This window comes from Tupaia chinensis, unplaced genomic scaffold, assembly GCF_000334495.1.
Source record: "Tupaia chinensis unplaced genomic scaffold, TupChi_1.0 Scaffold000381_1, whole genome shotgun sequence".
Lineage (NCBI taxonomy): Eukaryota > Metazoa > Chordata > Mammalia > Scandentia > Tupaiidae > Tupaia > Tupaia belangeri.
In genome coordinates, this window is record NW_006159883.1 from 226,210 (window position 1) to 243,962 (window position 17,753).

Genomic DNA, 17,753 nt, shown 5'->3' on the forward strand with positions numbered 1-17,753 from the left:
CAGGAATGTGCCCCATGTGTTTCCAGGCTGACTGGGCTGGAGGCTCAAACTGTGGTCACCATGTGGTTACCAGCTCCACAGTGTGGGTATACTTCTGATTATGCCACAAAATTTTTTAAGATATTTTAGCCATAGGGCAAGTGAGCTCACCTGAGAGAAAGAGAGAGAGATGGAGAGACAGAGAGCAAAAGAGAGACAAAAAAGTTAATAAGCTCATGCAACTTTTTTTTTTTTGGCGAGGTTTTTGCTATAGGGAGCGTGTGTTTGTGAGAGAGACATAGAGACAGAAAGCGAGAAATCACCCCCAGAGGGGATGGCCTTACCATAATCCCTTCTCCTTCATTCTCCTCTAGGGATCTTGGGCACGCACGCTCATGTGCCCGGCATGAGTTTTAAGCCACCAGGTCTGGGACACGAACCGTGGTTGACTACATGGGAGTCCAGCGACAGTCATTACACAAACTGCTGGTCCCAGCTCATGCAATTTTTGCCATAGGGCGGGTGCCACCATTCCCGCTCATGCAATTTTTGATAAAATAATTTATGAGTTGTCTTAAGAATACTAGAATACAGTGAGACAGGAGTTCAGATTCATCTCTCTGCAGATGGATAGCCAGTTTTTCCAGCACCATTTGTTAAAGTGGTTATCCTTTTCTACTGGATTCACTGGTACCCTTTGTTGAAAACATATTTCTGGGGTCTCTATTCTGTTTCATTGGTCCATCTGCCTGTTTTTGTGCCAATGCCATGCTGTTTTGATTATCACAGTTCTGTAATATATTTGGGGGTCAGGAAATAAAATGTTGCCCACTCAACTCTTCTTGCACAGTATTGCTTTGACAATACAGTGTCTTTTATGATTCCAAACAAATTCTATGATTGTCTTTTCTAGATCTATGAATAGTATCTCTTATAATCTGATAGGGATTACATTAAATATGTAGATTAATTTGGGTAGGATAGCCCTTCTGATTATATTAATTCTCCCAATCCAAGAACATTGGATGTCCTTCCACTTTTTCGTGACATTTTCAATTTCTTTTTTAAGATTTTCATAGTTTTCCCTGTAAAAGTCTTTGACTTTCTTGGTTAGATTTAGTCCTAAGTATCTTAAACTTTTTTGTGACTATAGTAAATGAGATTGCTTTCTTCAGTTCTACCTTTGTCTAGTCTATAGTTGCAGCTATTATCTATAAAATCTAGGTTTGGATCTTTCTTGGGGAAAAAATACCTGGCACTGTGCTCCATTTCTGTAGAGCAATTAGCATAGTTCTCCCACTAGATGAGATATATGTTCTAGTTTGACCTAGTTCCAACTACTGCCTATTATTATTTTAATGAATGTTACCATTTATTATCAACCTGACCTCATGTACTCACTCACCTCACCTGTCTGACCTTTTCAGAAATCCGAATGATACCGTATCTAATCTACTCTTCTCAAAAAATAAAATTTAGTTAAGAAAAGCAATAAAGTCAATAAGCTCACTGAAAAAAATTATACAAATTAATTAAATCTCAACACTTAACCATAGTTTTTAATAATTTTATATTTGTTTCCTGTGCGGATTATGATTGTGTTGTTTTCAGTGTTTATTAACATCAGTCATTTCTGTATGGCAATAAATTTTTTAATATTATGAAATGCAGGTTGGCTCTTTAGCTTAAAGGTTAAAGGAAGAGCATTAAACACCTGAATGACCACAATGAGTACTGGACCTGGTTTGAAAAATATGCCAGGCATGTGTGCATGCATAACCAAAATCTGACAAGAACGGAAAATGGAGAAAGGATTGTGTGACTATATCCTATTAGTGGGTGCTTTCTCCCTTTCCCTCAGGCACGTGTCTGTACCATCTGGCAAATTAAGAGAGATTTATAAACTTTTTTTATTTTTATAAATTTTTTTGCTACAGGCAGCGAGCGGGTGTTTGCTGGAGAGACACAGAGAGATTTATAAACTTCACAACAAATGCATTTCATAAAAATAAAAGTGAGAGTGGGTCAGCCAGCATTACGGTGGTTAAAGCAGTTAGATCCCACATGGCCACTAGCACAGTTCAAGTCCCAGACCTAGCAGTCTGAAAATCAGGCAGGACTTGTGTACATGTAGTCCAAAATCTTGAGAAGAAAATGGAGAAGGGAATGTAGCATGGCCATCCTCCTTCAGGAGGTGCTTTTCTTTTATTGGAGAGGTTTTCGCTATAGGGTGTGTGCGCTCGCCAGCCAGACAGACAGAAAGAGAGAAATCACCCTCCGGGGGGATGGCCACGCCGCAATCCCTTCTCCTCCATTCTCCTCTTGGGATCTGGGGTACGCACGCACACGCGCCCGGAGTGAGTTTTAGGCCACCAGGTCCGGGACGTGAACCGCAGTCGACTACGTGGGAGTCCAGCGACATAGCCACTATCCTAACTGCTGGTTCCCAGGAGGTGCTTTTCTCACTTTCTCTCTCTCCCTAGTGAGTACTCAAGCCCTACATAAAATTTTAAAACAATCAGGTAACAAGTTTATGTCTAAAACATTTAGCATTGTAGTTTCATAAAAATTTCCATATTCACCCTAAAATAATATAACTGAAGAATAGCAGGAAAAGGACAAAGATGCAACAAGGTAGTGTTTTTATTACACCTGAAGTTTCACAAAGTATGAGAGAGTCAAGATAGCACTTTTTTTTTTTGTTAAAGAGAGAGAGCCAGTAAAAGGGAAAGTGAGAAATCACCCACCAGGGGGGATGACTATGCCACAATCCCTTTTCCTCCATTCTCCTCCTTGGATCTGGAGCACACATGTACCTGGTGTGATTTTCAAGTCACCAAGTCCAGGACTCGAACTGTGGTCAAACATGTGGGAGTCTAGGGACGTAACCACTATGCCATCTGCTGGCCCCGGTTTCCATTTTTTAAAAGTTGACAATATGGTCAACATGCACTCGACAGAGAGACAGAGAGACAGGAAGTGAGAAATCACCCCCCAAGGGGAATGGCCACGCCACAATCCCTTCTCCTCCATTCTCCTCTCGGGATCTTGGGCACGCACGCACCAGTGCCTGGCACTGAGTTTAAGCCACCGGGTTCAGGACTCGAACCGCGATCAACTACATGGGAGTCCAGTGACCCAGCCATTACGCTAACTGCTGGTTCAGGACTCAGTATTTCTTACGTACGTAATCTTACTCTTTTTATACTAAACTTGTTTGTAAATTCTGCCAACTCAATCTTTTTATCTTTAACGCTAAGCACAGTGATTCACACAGAACTATATTATCAAAAAGAATGCTAGGTGAATCAAGGATATGCAGAAATAGGCTCTTCTATCATAATCCAATGCTCCTCCCTTATATATACTGCTTCTCACATGGGGTATTGCTAATATATTTATCCATAATCAGTAGTCTCCTGCAGCCTACCAGCAACCATCCTCTCCGCCTACAGCAAAATTCAAATATAACTCATTTCCTAGATCTGCCTATGAGACTGCATTCTATTAAGAAAGTGATTTTCTTCTTTTTACTGAATCCACTCTTCAGTTCAGAACTAAGAAACAGACATGAGGTGTTCTCATCTGCTAAATTTCATAAAATAGGAAACAATTTTCTATACAAGATTTCTATCTCTAAGTACAGTTAATTAAAATGTTGCATTTTTTTTCTAGTTTGTTATAAGCCATAGGCACACACTGAAGAGACAAGGAGAGAAAGTAAGAAATCACCCCTCAAGAATGACCAGGCCACAATCCCTTCTCCCAGGACTTTGGACTTGCATGCACATGTGCCTGGTATGTCTCTCAAGTCACCAGGTACAAGACTTGGAACTGCTGCACAGTTGGTCAGGTAGGCTCCAGCTGCTCCAACCAATGTGCAACCTGGCTAGCCAATCAGATTTTTAGAGATTTTCAATGAAAGCAAATTAACATTCTTATCAACCTCTTTTGTCCACTCCTAATGTAATTCACACAGCAAATGAGAAATGAGAATGTACTGTTTTGAATGTATCTGAATACATTTATGAATGCCAGATTGATAATTAATTAAAAATTAACAATTTGAAGTAAGTGTTAGAAAAGACAACTATGTGGGCTGGCAGGTAGCATGGTGGTTGAAGGTGCCGGATTCCCACGTGGTCGACCATGGTTCAAGTCCCAGACCTGGTGGGTTGCTTTCTCACTTTCCCTTTTTCTCTCTCCTCTTGTCAAATTAAAAAAATAGTAATAGCAAATCGAATTAAATAAATAAATAAAAGACAACTATGCTCTTCCACACAGTGCCTTTTTCTGACAAACACAATGGCTTTGACACAACCACCATGCTGACAAAACCACCATACAGGCAGTAATATGAGTTAACAGTGGATAGGTCTTTCTGAAATCCTTAAATTCTTTAGAAAACATAGGGACCAGCAGTTGCTAATGGTTGTCACTGGACTCCCATGTAGTCACCTGCGGTTTGAGTCCCGGACCCAGTGGGCGCGTGTGCGTGCATGCCCAAGATCCTGAGAGGAGAATGAAGAAGGGATTGTGGCGTGGCCATCCCCCTGGGGGGGTGATTTCTTGCTTTTTGTCTCTGTCTCTCTCTGTCTTTCTGGAGAGTGCACGTGCCCTATAGCAAAAACCTCTCCAAAAAAAGAGAAAACAAAAGAGAATATTTAATGTTGCTAAATTCAGTGTTAAATAAGGATATGATAAAGATATTACACACTTAGTACACATACAATCTGAAACACATAAAAATATACACTGGGGTAGTACTAAATCACAAAAACAAATTCTAATTGGGAAATCTCTGCTAATACTTTCAAATGTTGTAGCCACAATTATCTAAGTTCTTATAAACAATTATCTAAGTTCTTATAAACAATTATCTAAGTTCTTATAAACAATTATCTAAGTTCTTATAAACCTACCCCACTGTCTTCAGAGATACACCTACATATTTCTTGTGTGTGTTATTTAATCCAGTCATTCCCACATTTAAAAAAAAAAAAATCAGACTTGGGAGTTTGAAGGACCTTTATAAGATAATCTGATTAAATCTTCTAATTTTTTTTTCCTCTATGTGTATATGAGGTGTTATTTTACATGGGATCTTCGCCAAGTCATGTATTTTCTGCTTCAGACTCCAAAGTAGCTGAGATTACAGGCCTTTTTTAGGATGGCCATGGGAATCCCCCCATGTGGTCTCAACTTGCAGAGCAATCATATGCAGCAAGTGGCTGGGTCACAAACCATATAGAACAAATGGAAAAAAGCAAAATTTCTGATTTAGTACTCTCTACGACTTCACTGTATAAGCTATTGGGTCGTCATAAAAATCAGGGCACATTTTTGCATAAAAAAATACATCATGACTTTTCAGATGATCCCATAGTTTATTAAAATATTGCAGATAGGGCCAGCCTGTGGCCTAGTGGTTAAGGAGGCTGGATCCCACAAGCCAATTGTGCAGTCAGAGTCCTGCACCCCCTGATTTGAGAAACATGCTAGTGTGTGCACACATGCCCAAAATCTTGAAAGGAGGGGAAAATGAACGAGGGGGATGGCTGTGTAACCACTCCCCATAGGGGCGCTTTTTCATTTTCCCTTTATCGTTTCCCTCCCTCCCTGCTGCTTCTCTACAGCAAATAAAAATGCCCTCTAGCAAAACTTAAAAATCAAAAATCCAGATAAGGGCTTATTTTTCTTTCCATCATATGACCATAACACAGTAGGTTAATGTGAATAAATATTAAGCTAAAGTGCACACATAACAGTAGGTTAACATACAAGTTTGACTCATTCCTTTTAAAAATTGATGAATTAAATAATTTTTCTGTAACACTTTAATAGCAAAGATTGACTTCAATAAATATTACATAGTTAAATTTCAATAAGTTTGCAATCATTTTAATCACTCACTCTAAAGAAAAGTTTTTACTATCTGGCCCTATGACAAAGATCCAGTCATAGCTATTTTCTCTAAATATCTGTAATACTACCTATAATACACTTCAAGATGCAAGTTTTGCTGCACCAAAATAAAAATACACCTAGCTCTTACAGTGACTACATATACATTAAACCAAGGCAAAATCACTGACACTTAAAAATGAAAACTGAGGGCCAGTAGGTGACTGGTGATTAAGTCATTGGATCATACATGGCCAACTCTGCAGAGCCCAGACTGGCAGCTTATACGTGTGCCCAAAATCTACAAAGAACTGAAGAGAAAGAATTGCAGTATGGCCATTCCCTGGGGAGGGAAATTTCTCACTTTCCTTCTTTCTCTTCAGCAAGCACATGTGTCCTATGGCAAAAATCTAAAAAGAAAATTGAATCTTAATATTAAAAGCAAGTGGGCCGGTCAGTTATACAGTGGTTAAGGCAGCTGGATCCCCTATAGTCAACTGCACAGTTCAGGTCCTAGACTTGATAGCAAGTTGGACACCTAGCGTGAGTGCGCCAAATCTCAAGAGAAGAATGGATCGCAGCTTGGCCATCACCCTGAAGGGTGTTTTCTCACCTTCCCCTATCCCTCTCCGTCTCTCTCCAATGAGTACACACAGTCTGCAGCCAAAAAAAAAAAAAAAAAGTCAAGAAAGCATTCAGGGCCAGCTACTGGCATGGTGGTTAAGGCAGCTGGAGCCCACACAGCAGACTGGACAGTTAACAGTCCTGGACCAGGGGGCTTGAAGAACATGCTGGGCACATGTGCATGCACAGAGGCATGCCCAAAATCTTGAGAGAAGATATTGCAGCAGGGCCATTCCCCCAGGGGGTGCTTTTTCACCTGAAGCACCTTTACCCCTGTTAGCATATGCACACTATAACAAGGAAAACAAAAAAGAACTTAATAGCACAGTATGGTGGAAAGATTTCAAAAAAAAAAAAACCTCTTCAAACCATCTGAATTAATTATCTATGGATTTCTATTACACATGAAAGCCACCTTAGCCACACCATGATACTAAAAATAGCCAACGCTATTTTGTAAAAATACCCTAAAGCAATAAGTGATGGAGATCAAAAAGTATTTTTAAAAGCTCAACCATTTAAAGAACTAATCACAGATAATGTCCCAATTAAAACTGATAGTTCATCCTTCTTTTATGAATGCCTACCAATTTCTCTTTGCAAGAAGAATAAGATGCTGACTGACAGAAACAAAAATATGCAAAATGTCAAAAAGACAAAAACTTTACATAGGAGTCATTGTATATTTGTACACTTCTGAGAACATGGAAAAACAACCCTGACAACTAATGCCCACAAAGACAAAATGCCTTAAGAAGCAACCACCATTTCAACAGCACAGGATCCTGCTATGATCCAAGAACATACAGGATGTCAATAATCCTGTATATCAAGACTTATAAGGGGACCAGCAGTTAGTGTAATGGCTATGTCACTGAACTCCCATGTGGCTGATCGCAGTTCGAGTCCCAGAACCGGTCGCTTAAACTCACGCCGGGCGTATGTGCATATGTGCCCAAGATCCCAAGAGGAGAATGGAGGAGAAGGGATTGCAGCGTGGCCATCCCCCCTGGAGGGGGGGGAAGGTGATTTCTTGCTTCCTATCTCTCTGTCTCTCTGGCTGTGCATCCGCCCTATAGCAAAAAAAAAAAAAAAAAAAAAACCTCTCAAAAAAAAAAAAAAGACTTATAAGCATCAATCATCTTGTAACATAAAGAAAGAGTTAAAACAATTTGAATTACTCTTTAAGACAGAGAACTATCTAAGTTGTTATAGGAATAATCCCATTCTAAATAATTTTTTAAAAAGCATGGGAGTGTTGTTAAAAGGAGTAAGTTTTCTAATATATAAAAAACATGAAAGCTGGGGACCAGCAGTTGGTGTAATGGCTATGTCGCTGGACTCCCATGTAGTCGACTGCGGTTGAGTCCCAAATATGGTGGCTTAAAACTCACAAAGGGCGCCTGTGTGCCCAAGATCTTGCGGCATGGTCATCCCGCCAGGGGGTGATTCTCGCTTTCTCTCTGGTGAATACACGCACCCTATAGCAAAAACCTCTCTACCCCCAAAAAAAGGAAAGATGAAAGCAATCTTTTTTTTTTAGATTTTTGCTATTGGGTGCGTGGGCTTGATGGAGCAACATAGAGAGGGAAAGCGAGGAACCCTACGGGAGATGAGCAGGCTGCAATCCCTTCTTCATTCTCTCAGAATTGTGGGCACGCACAGACTCCCGGTATGAGGTTTTTTTTTGTTTTTTTTTTGTTTTTTTTTTTGAGAGATTTTCACTGTAGGGCACGTGCGCTCGCCAGACAGACAGAGAGAGACAGAGAGACAGAAAGCGAGAAATCACCTCCCAGGGGGGATGGTCACGCCGCAATCCCTTCTCCTCCATTCTCCTCTCGGGATCTTGGGCACGCACGCACACGCGCCCGGCGTGAGTTTTAAGCCACCGGGTCCGGGACACGAACCGCGGTCGACTACGTGGGAGTCCAGCGACATAGCCATTACGCTAACTGCTGGTTCCCTACTCCCGGTATGAGTTTCAAGCCACAGGGTCTGGGACTCAACCTCGGTGGTAGTACAACGCCTTACCCACTTGGCCCCCCTTGCTGGTCTCGCAACCATTCTTGATATCTGTACCTTTTCTGGATTTTATGGCATGATTTCAAAATCTATAAAATATTCACCACTATCATCTCTCCATCATTGTTACCAACTGGTAACTACTGGACACTCTTCCTTGCCGAACGGGGAAGACACACAGACTGACGTATTGTTCTCCTTCCTGGTTTCAGGTACTTGAAGTAAGTATCGGACCTGAAAACATTTCATTGTTCCGTGGTGGTATTTGTGATCCCTAATGCAAAAATTTGGTACCCCGCAGAAAGTACTGTTATGGGAAGAAACTAAATCAATGCACAAAATGGTGCTTTTAAACACAAAGTGATTAGGTATTCTCCTTGCCGGCAGACTAGACTTTGCTCCTTAAAAGTCTAAAGATGAGCCAATTTGCACACTTCCTCTTATGGCATATAGAGCTTCAAAACGATCACCTTCTTCCTACGATCACCTTCCTCCTACGGAGCAATTACCTCCCCCAAAAGGCCAGAGAGGCTCACAGCTGCTCAGAAGCATGCGAGAACTTTGCGAGAGCTCGGGTAAGACCCTGGATTTGAGTTTTCAGGAAATCTGTAACAGAGTGGCCTGTGCTACTTAACTATGCACAACAGCCGCTGCCCGGTGGGAGAAAAAAGGTCGGAGTAGAAGAAAAGCTTCTCTACAGTTTTAACCCTGGTGATTCAGGCTCCTTGGCCGTCACCCTCCAACCCTAACCTGACAGGACGTCAGGTTGCGCCACCCCCTTCCCCACTAAACCTCCTACCTTCCCCACAGTAGTGCTCGGTCTTACGATTTTGAAGCATCAAAAATCAACCCGTCTCCCAGAGTTCAGGCCGCGGTCGCTGCCGCCATATTACAGCTTGTGCGGCAAAATGCGTCAGGGAGGGAACTGTGCGCCCGAGTGGGGAGGGCGGGGGCTGGCAGAGGCAGGGCCGTTTCCCAGGCCCGTGAGGCTTGGCCGGAAGTCCTTTTCAGCTGCTGCTGCAATGCCAGCGCCGCGATCCTCTGGGGCGTCCTACGGGCCCAAGCGGCCCTGCTACCTCGAGAGGAAGACGGTTAGCTTGGCCCGGCCCGCTGCACCGGCTCCGCCCCTCTCTCTAGGTCCTTCCCGCTCTCGAAAGCCGGGACTGCTGCAAATAACGCCACCAACACACGAGTCTCGCGCCACTTACCTGCACCGGGAGAATTTCCTTTCCCTGGGTCCGGTCCTTTAAAGCGCTTCAAATATACCGCCGCCAGAAAAGGCGCTAAAGCCCACTAACCGCCTCCCTCCCCCTCAGCCCAGTCCCGGCGTGGAGGGAAAGCGTCGCGCCGGAAGTTCGTCACGATAGGTGGACGCTAGCTAGCGGCGTTCGGTGCATGCGTCACCACGCCCTTCCTGGAGTTCCAGGGGCCTTTAAAATAAGTAGCTTACAGGTAGCGTAATAGCTCGTGTGTGAGTTCACCGGGGACTTTTATAACCAGCAGGATATCGTATCATTCGTAAGATGAAGTGCTCTTTTTAATAAACATTTATTGATTCTCGACCAGGATATTGGGAAGAAAGCCCTATCTACGTGGAGCGTCCAGCTCAGCCTCCAGTTAACTCTGGGATACAGGTTCTAAAAATCAGTAATAAAGTGCTATTTAAGGAAAGAGCAGACAATGAGCAAAGTCATTGACCTTTTTCTTTTTTTTTTAAATCTCGCAGCAGCTCCATGAAATAGATTATTCTTGTGTTACACGTAAATCTAGGCTCAGAGAGAATAAATACCTCCCCTCAAACACAGATGGAAAATACCAAATCAAGTCTTTTTTTTTTTAGAGGTTTTTGCTATAGGGCCCCTGCGCTCACCAGAAAGACAGAGAGACAGAGAGACAGAAAGCGAGAAATCACCCCACAGAGGGAATGGCTACACTGCAATCCCATCTCTTTTCTCCTCTTAGGATTTTTGGGCATGCATGCACATACGCCCAACATGAGTTTCAAGCCTCCAAGTCTGAGACTTGAACTCTGTTAGTCATGTAGGATTCCAGTGACAAAACCATTACAATATCTGTTGGTCCCAAAAGGTTTCAAAGGGGTTATCTTAGCCCATTATTGCAATGCTAACAACTACCTGAGGCTGGGTGAATTATATAGAAATAGGGTTTAATAACTTACAATTCTGGAGGCTGGAAAGTCCAAGGGTATCACAAAATGGAGGAAGGCAGAACTTTTAGTACAGTCTGGTCTGTATCCATGTGACTTTCTCTGCCATTCTGGTCTCATTTCTTCTGTTTATATACCTGCCATAACTCAATTATATAGGCCCCACCTCAATGACATTATCTCATCCAAAAGGCTCATTCTGGGACACCATGAAGGGATTAAGTTTTCACTTAATAACTTTATAATATCTTCAAGTCACAGCACATGAATTTCTGGGGACTGTCTAATCTCTTCCCACTTAGGATCAAATTCAAAAACATTAAATTGAACCATAACACTTTCCCAACCACTGAAGCCATCCATTTTCTGTCTCTATGCATTTATTTTTTATTTATTTTTAAAAAAGAATTATTTTATTTAACTCGTATTTTTATTTTTAATTTGGCCAGAGAGGCACAGAGTGAAAGAGAAAGAGAGAAAGTGAGAAAGCAAGCCACAGGTCTGGGACTTGAACTGTGGTCGGCCATGTGGGAACTCAGTGCCCTTACCCACCACATCGCCTGCTAGCCCCTATTTATTTGATTTTAGTTTTTCTTCAGACAGGATCAGGCTGTTGTGATCCTCTGCCTCAGCCTCCTCAGTAGCTGGAATGACAAGTATGTGCCACCGTATCCAACTACTTTTTCAAACTGTCTGTCCCTATGTTGTCCAGGCCAGCTTGAGATCCTTTTGCATCAACCTCACAGGTTACTGGGATCACAGTCACACACTACTCTGCCCAGTCTTTAGTCTGAACCAGGAATCGAACTCAGTTCTCATGTGATCCCAGCTTGAGGAGTATAGCATCTTGGCAGAGCACACCACCACACCTGGGGCTGTCTCTATGTGTTTGACTACCCTTCCACCTTATATAAGTGGAATCATCAGGATTTATCTTTTTCTTTGTTTAGTAAATTTGTTACCTAAAGGCCACGTGCACTCACCAGAGAGACAGAGAGGGAGAGAGAGAGAGAGAGATTGAGAAAGCACCCTCCACTCCGTCCTGGAGAGATGGCGACATATCAATTCCTTCTCCTCTATTTCTGCTTTTGGAATTTGGGGCATCCCTGCACATGTGCCCAGCATATTTTTTCAAGTCACCACGCCTGGAATTGGAATTGCACAATCAGTTGTGTGGGATCCTGCTGCCTTAACCTCCATGCCTTCTGCTGACCAAGTATTTGTCTTTTTGAGACTGGCTTATTTCATTTAGAATGTTTTCATGCTTCATCCATATTGGAATATTTGTTAGGAATTTGTTCATTATTTTAATTGCTAGTGGGCATGTGCACTTGCTAGAGGGAAAGAAAGAGAGAGAGAGAGAGACAGATGGAGAAAGCAACCCCTTGCCAAAGACAGAGTCAGAGAGAGGGAGAAAGCACCATTCAATGGGGTGTAATCGCGTCATAATTCATTCTCCTCCATTTCTCCATTCCACTGGGATCCTGGGTGTGTTTTTCAAGCCTCCAAGGCTGGGATTTAAACTGAGGCATGGTCACAGTGCAATTCCTTCTCTTCCATTTCTCCATTTTTTTAGGATCCTGTGCAAGCTCACACACATGCCTAGTATATTTTTCAAGCCTTTGGGACTGAGATTCACACAGTGGTTGGTCATGTGTCAGATACTTAACTACTAGGCCACTGGGCTGGTTCTTTTCTTCTTTTTAAAGACTGAATAATATTCCACGGTACTAATATACCACCAGGTCCAGATTTTGAACCATGAAGTTGGCCATGTTGGATCCAGCTGCCTTAACCACCACACTACCTGGCTGGCACCTATGTGAGTGTGTGTCCCTGGCTGGCGCCTATGTGTGTGTGTGTGTGTGTGTGTGTGTGTGTGTGTATTTGGTTTTTCTATAGGGCATCTGTGGTCATGTGTGAGAGACAGGGAGAGAGAGAAAAATGTGAGAAATCATCCCCCAGGGGGGATGGCCATGCCACAGTCTCTTCTTCACTTTCATTTCAGGACTCTGGGCATGCATACACATGCACTCAGCATGATTCCCAATGTGAGTGTGTCTATTTATTTTTCTTTTAAGAGAGATTCTTGCTGTAGGGTGCATGTGCTTGCCAGAGAAAAAGAGAGACAGCCAAAAATCACCTTCCCAGGGGGAATGGCCATGCCACAATCCCTTCTCCTCCACTCTCCTCTCAGGATTGTGGGCATGCACTCACATGTGCCTGGCATGAGGGTTTTTTTGTTTTGTTTTTTGTTTATTTTTTATTTTATTTTATTTTTTGCTATAGGGCACATGCACTCACTGGAGAGATAGAGATAGACAGAAAGTGAGAAATCACCCCCCAGGGGGGATGGTCATACATTTTCTTCTCAGGATTTTAGGCGCGCACACACACAAGCACCTAGCATGAGGTTGAAGCCACCAGGACCAGGACTTGAGCTGTGGTTGGCCACGTGGGAGTCCAGCAATGTAACCATTATGCCATCTACTGGTCCTGCGCCTGGCATGAGTTTTAAAGCAGCTGGGTCCAGGACTCAAACCACAGTAGAACACGTGGAAGTCCAATGACATAATCATTACTCCATCTGCTGGTCCCTCTTTAAAAAAAAAAAATGTTATAGGATGCTTGTGCTTGCTGAAGAGAGACAGAAGTTGGGGAATAAGAAAGCATCCCCTGGGCAATGACCACTCTGCAATCCTTCTCCTCCTTTCTCCTTTCAGGATTTTGGGCATGCATGTACACACACCCAGTGTGTTTTTCAAGCCACCAAGTCCAGGATTTGAACCATGAAGTTGGCCATGTCAGATCCAGATCCAGCTGCCTTAATCACCACACCACCTAGCTGGCACCTGTGTGAGTGTGTGTGTGTGTGTGTGTGTGTGTGTGTGTGTAGTATATATATATATATATACGGCATGTGTGGTCATGTGAGAGAGACAGAGAGAGAGAATGATGTGAGAAATAATCCCCCAGGGGGATGGCCATGCCACAATCCCTTCTCCTTCACTTTCCCCTTGGGACTACTCTGGGCGTGCATACACATGCACTCAGCATGGTTCTCAAGAGGCTGGATCCAGGATCAAACAATGAAGATGGCCACATGGGATTTAGCACCCCAATTTCCATGCCACCTGCTGGTGGCTCCTATTTGTTTATTGATTGATTGATTTTAGATTCCATTTATTTAACTGTATTTGTTTATTTATTTGTTTTAATTTGACCAGGCAGAGAGAGAGAGAGAGAGAGAGAGAGTGAGAAAGCAAGCCACTAGGTCCAAGACTTGAACCAAAGTCAGCCATGTGGGAGTTCAGTGCCCTCAACCACCATGCCACCTGCCAGCCCTGCTCCTGTTTATTTTTAAATAAAACATACACTTCCATGAATTTGCTGCTTTTTCTAAAGTTATTTTATTTCCTCCATGAGTGAAAGAGAAAAGAGTTAGACCCAACAAGGTTTTGACACCACAGTCCACCTCCAGCTTTAGCCAGCTATGGCTCATGGGCACACACATGCCCAGCAACTAAGGGAGGTCTTTGGACTTGAATGAAAATTTTCCATGTAGAATTGCCTTGTGGAGCATTGCATTTTATTGCTGCACTGCTGTGTGGCCTTGAGTATATTGTACTTTATTTATTTGTTCATCTCTCTATGGCCAGTTGGGTTTTTCTACCCTTTGACACCTTTTGACTATTGTGAATAATGCTGCCATGTCCACTGGTATACGAATATTTGTTTGGGGTTCTTGTTTCAGCCCTTTGAGTTTATATCTGAATATGAAAATGCCAGATCACATGACAAAACTATGTTTCATTTTTTTGAGGAACTGCCGTATTGTTTTCCACAATAGCTGCACCATTTTTTACATTTACAGTATTTACATTTACATAAGCAGCAATACACAAGAGTTCCAATTTCTCTACATCTTGGTTCTTTTTTTAAAAATTATAGCCATGCTATTGGGAGTGAAGTAGTATCTATTTGTACTTCTCTAATTAGTCATGTTCATCATCTTTTCATTGTCCCACGACCATCTGTATATCTTCTGTGGAGCAATGTCTATTCAAGTCCTTTGTCCATTTTTGAAGTGGATTGCTTTTGTTTTATTATTGTTAGTGAGTTGTAGGAGTTCCTTACATTGGGATGTTAGAAAAGTCATGACATGTTTTTGCATAGAAAAACATTTTAAAAATGTCATTTTATTTAACTTTATTTATTTATTTATTTTAAAAATTTGACCAGAGAGGAACAAAGAGAGAGAGAGAGAAAGCAAGCCGCCAGGTCCAGGACTTGAACAGCGGTTGACCATGTGGGAATCCAGAGCCCAGTGTCACCTGCCGGCCCCTGTTGATAGTGTTTTTAATGCAGAAACTGTTTTTAACTTTGATTAAGTCCATTATATCTATTTTTTCCTTTTGTTACCTATGCTGTTGGAATTATATCCAACATAAATGCTTTTAAAAAAATTAATTTTTTTATTTTGCTATATGGCATGTGCACTCACCAGAGAGGGAAAGGACAAAATCACCTTCCAGGGATGATGGCCATGCACAATCCATTCTCCTCCATTCCCTCTTAGGATTTTGGATATGCATGCCCATGTGCCTAGTGTGATCTTCAAGCTGCCAGATCTGAGACTTGAATCACCATTGGCCATGTGAGAATCCAGTGCCTTAACCACCACACCACTTGGTTTTCCCATAAACACTTTTTAAAAAGAGAGAGAGAGAGAAAGAAAGAGAGAGAGAGAGAGATTTGTTACAGGGCACATGCATTTGCTAGAGAAATAGCAAGACAGAAAATGAGAAATCACCCTCCGGGGTGATGGCCATGCCACAATCTCTTCTCCTCCATTCTCCTCTCAGGATCTTTGGCATGCACTCACATGTGCCGGGTTTGAATTTCAAGCCTCTGGATTTGGGACTTGAACCATGGTTGACTATGTGGAGTCCAGCAACGTAACTGTTATGCCACCTGCTGGTTCCTCCCATAAACGCTTAAAAAAAAAAAGTTTCACCATAAGGCATGTGCTTGCCAGAGACAGAGAGAGAAAGAAAGCATCCCCTGGTGGTGGGGGGGGAGGAGGGGGATGGCCACACTAATCCATTTTTCTCCATTCCCCCTCTCAAGAGTTTGGGCATGCCTGGCATGTTTCTCAAGACGTTGGGTCTGGGACTCGAACTGCAAAGTCAGGCATGTGGGATCCTGCTGCCTTAACCTCCACACCATCTGCTGGCCCATTTTATTTATATATATTTATTTATTTATTTAATATTTGCCACAGGGTATGTGTGTTTGCCAGAGAGGAGAGATATAGAGACAGAAAGAGGGAAAATGAGTAATCACCCCCTGGAGGATGGCCACACTACAATCCCTTCTTCTCCACTTTCCCTCGAGATTTTGGGCATATACACACACACATGCACCCAAAATGACTTTCAAAACACCAGATCTGGGACTCAAACTATGATTGACCATGTGGAAATCCAGCCACCTTAACCACTACGCCACCTGATGCCCCCTCCTTTTTAAAGGAATTATTTAGTTAATATTACTTATTATTATTCAAAATTTGTTTTAGGGCTCATGCACTCACCGGAGAAAGACAGACACATACACACACATATGCATGCGCACGCGCGTGCGCGCGTGCGCACACACACACACACACACACACACACACAGAAAGCAAACAGCCAGGTCCAGGACTGGAACTGTGGTTGGCCCTGTGGGAGTCCAGCACCTAACCACATGCTGCCTGTTGGTTCCCTCCTCCCTTAAAAAAAAATCCAGGAGAAAAAGTGTTCAAGTTAATTTGTGAGGAGGAAAAAGCAGGTTCTAAAGTTAAGGACACTGGCCTGGCTAAGCCTTGATGTTACTTCAAGCTAATTAGACTCTTACAAATAGATTACGTATCTCACGTATCCTCCTGCTGGATGTAAGCAATCTCACAGAAGATGAAGATCAGACGAAGTGTCTGTGTAACACAAATAACACAAAATACTAAACATTTCCCTCTTGCTAAGTGAGAAAATGCTGCTTTTTTACCAATTATAGCTTTACCCTCATGTTAGGCTGCCATTCTTACAGTTAAGGATTAAGATATCCTGGGAACCAGCAGTTAGCGTAATGGCTATGTCACTGGACTCCCACGTAGTCAACCATGGCTCGCGTCCCGGACCCGGTGGCTTAAAACTCATGCCGGGCACGTGTGCGTGCGTGCCCAAGATCCTGAGAGGAGAATGGAGGAGAAGGGATTGCAGCGTGACCATCCCCACCTGGGGGATGATTTCTCGCTTTCTGTCTCTATGTCTCTCTCTGTCTGTCTGGCGAGCGCACACGCCCTATAGCGAAAACCTCTCCAAAAAAAAAAAAAGATACCCAAACACAGGGCCAGCAGGTAACACGATGGTTAAGACTCTGTACTCCCACACAGGCAAGGCAACCACGGTTTGAGTACTGGACCTGGTGGCTTGCTTTCTCACTTTCTTTCCTCTTCTGTGAGCAGATATGTATGCCCTATAGCGAACTTAAAAATAATAATAAGATACCAAAACATATCATTGCCCTACCTCTTTTTTTAAAAACAAAACAAAACTTTTTCTTTATTTATGATAAAGCATGTGCACACACACTTGTGGTGGGGATGGAAACACCTTCCCCAGGGTCTGGTCATGCCATGATTACCTTCCTCCAGGCCTCCAACCATTGGATTGTGGGTACTTGTGAGAGTGCCTAAAATGCTTCAGGCTAACTAAACCGAGAATTTATTTTATTTTTTTTAAAGAGAGACTTTTGCTATAGGGTGTGTGTGCTTGTCGGAGAGACAGAAAGCCAAAAATCACCCCCTCACCCCAGCGGGGATGGCCACACTGCAATCCCTTCCCCTTCATTCTCCTCTCGGGATCTGCTGGTCTCAATAATTTTTAAAAGAGGTTTTTGCCATAGAGTGGTGTGCTTGCCAGAGAGGCAGAGGCAGTGAGAGGGAAAGTGAGAAATAACCCTCCCTGGGGAATTGCCATGCCATAATCTCTCCTCCTGGGATCTTAGGCAGGCA

At 42.8% G+C, this 17,753-nt stretch overlaps 1 protein-coding gene across 2 annotated transcripts in view; it reads right to left on the reverse strand.

Annotated features, from left to right (window-relative positions):
- Positions 1 to 9,874, reverse strand: part of PPIG (peptidylprolyl isomerase G) — a 54,187-nt gene extending 44,313 nt beyond the window's left edge. The window contains exon 1 of one of the 2 annotated variants that reach the window (XM_006153557.3): positions 9,738 to 9,874. The gene's annotated coding sequence lies outside the window, so the exon portion shown is untranslated. Of the gene's footprint in view, positions 1 to 9,328; positions 9,628 to 9,737 lie in introns of those variants that run through there. The other variant, XM_027773840.1, reaches the window with a different exon arrangement.
- Positions 9,875 to 17,753: the final 7,879 nt, after the last annotated feature.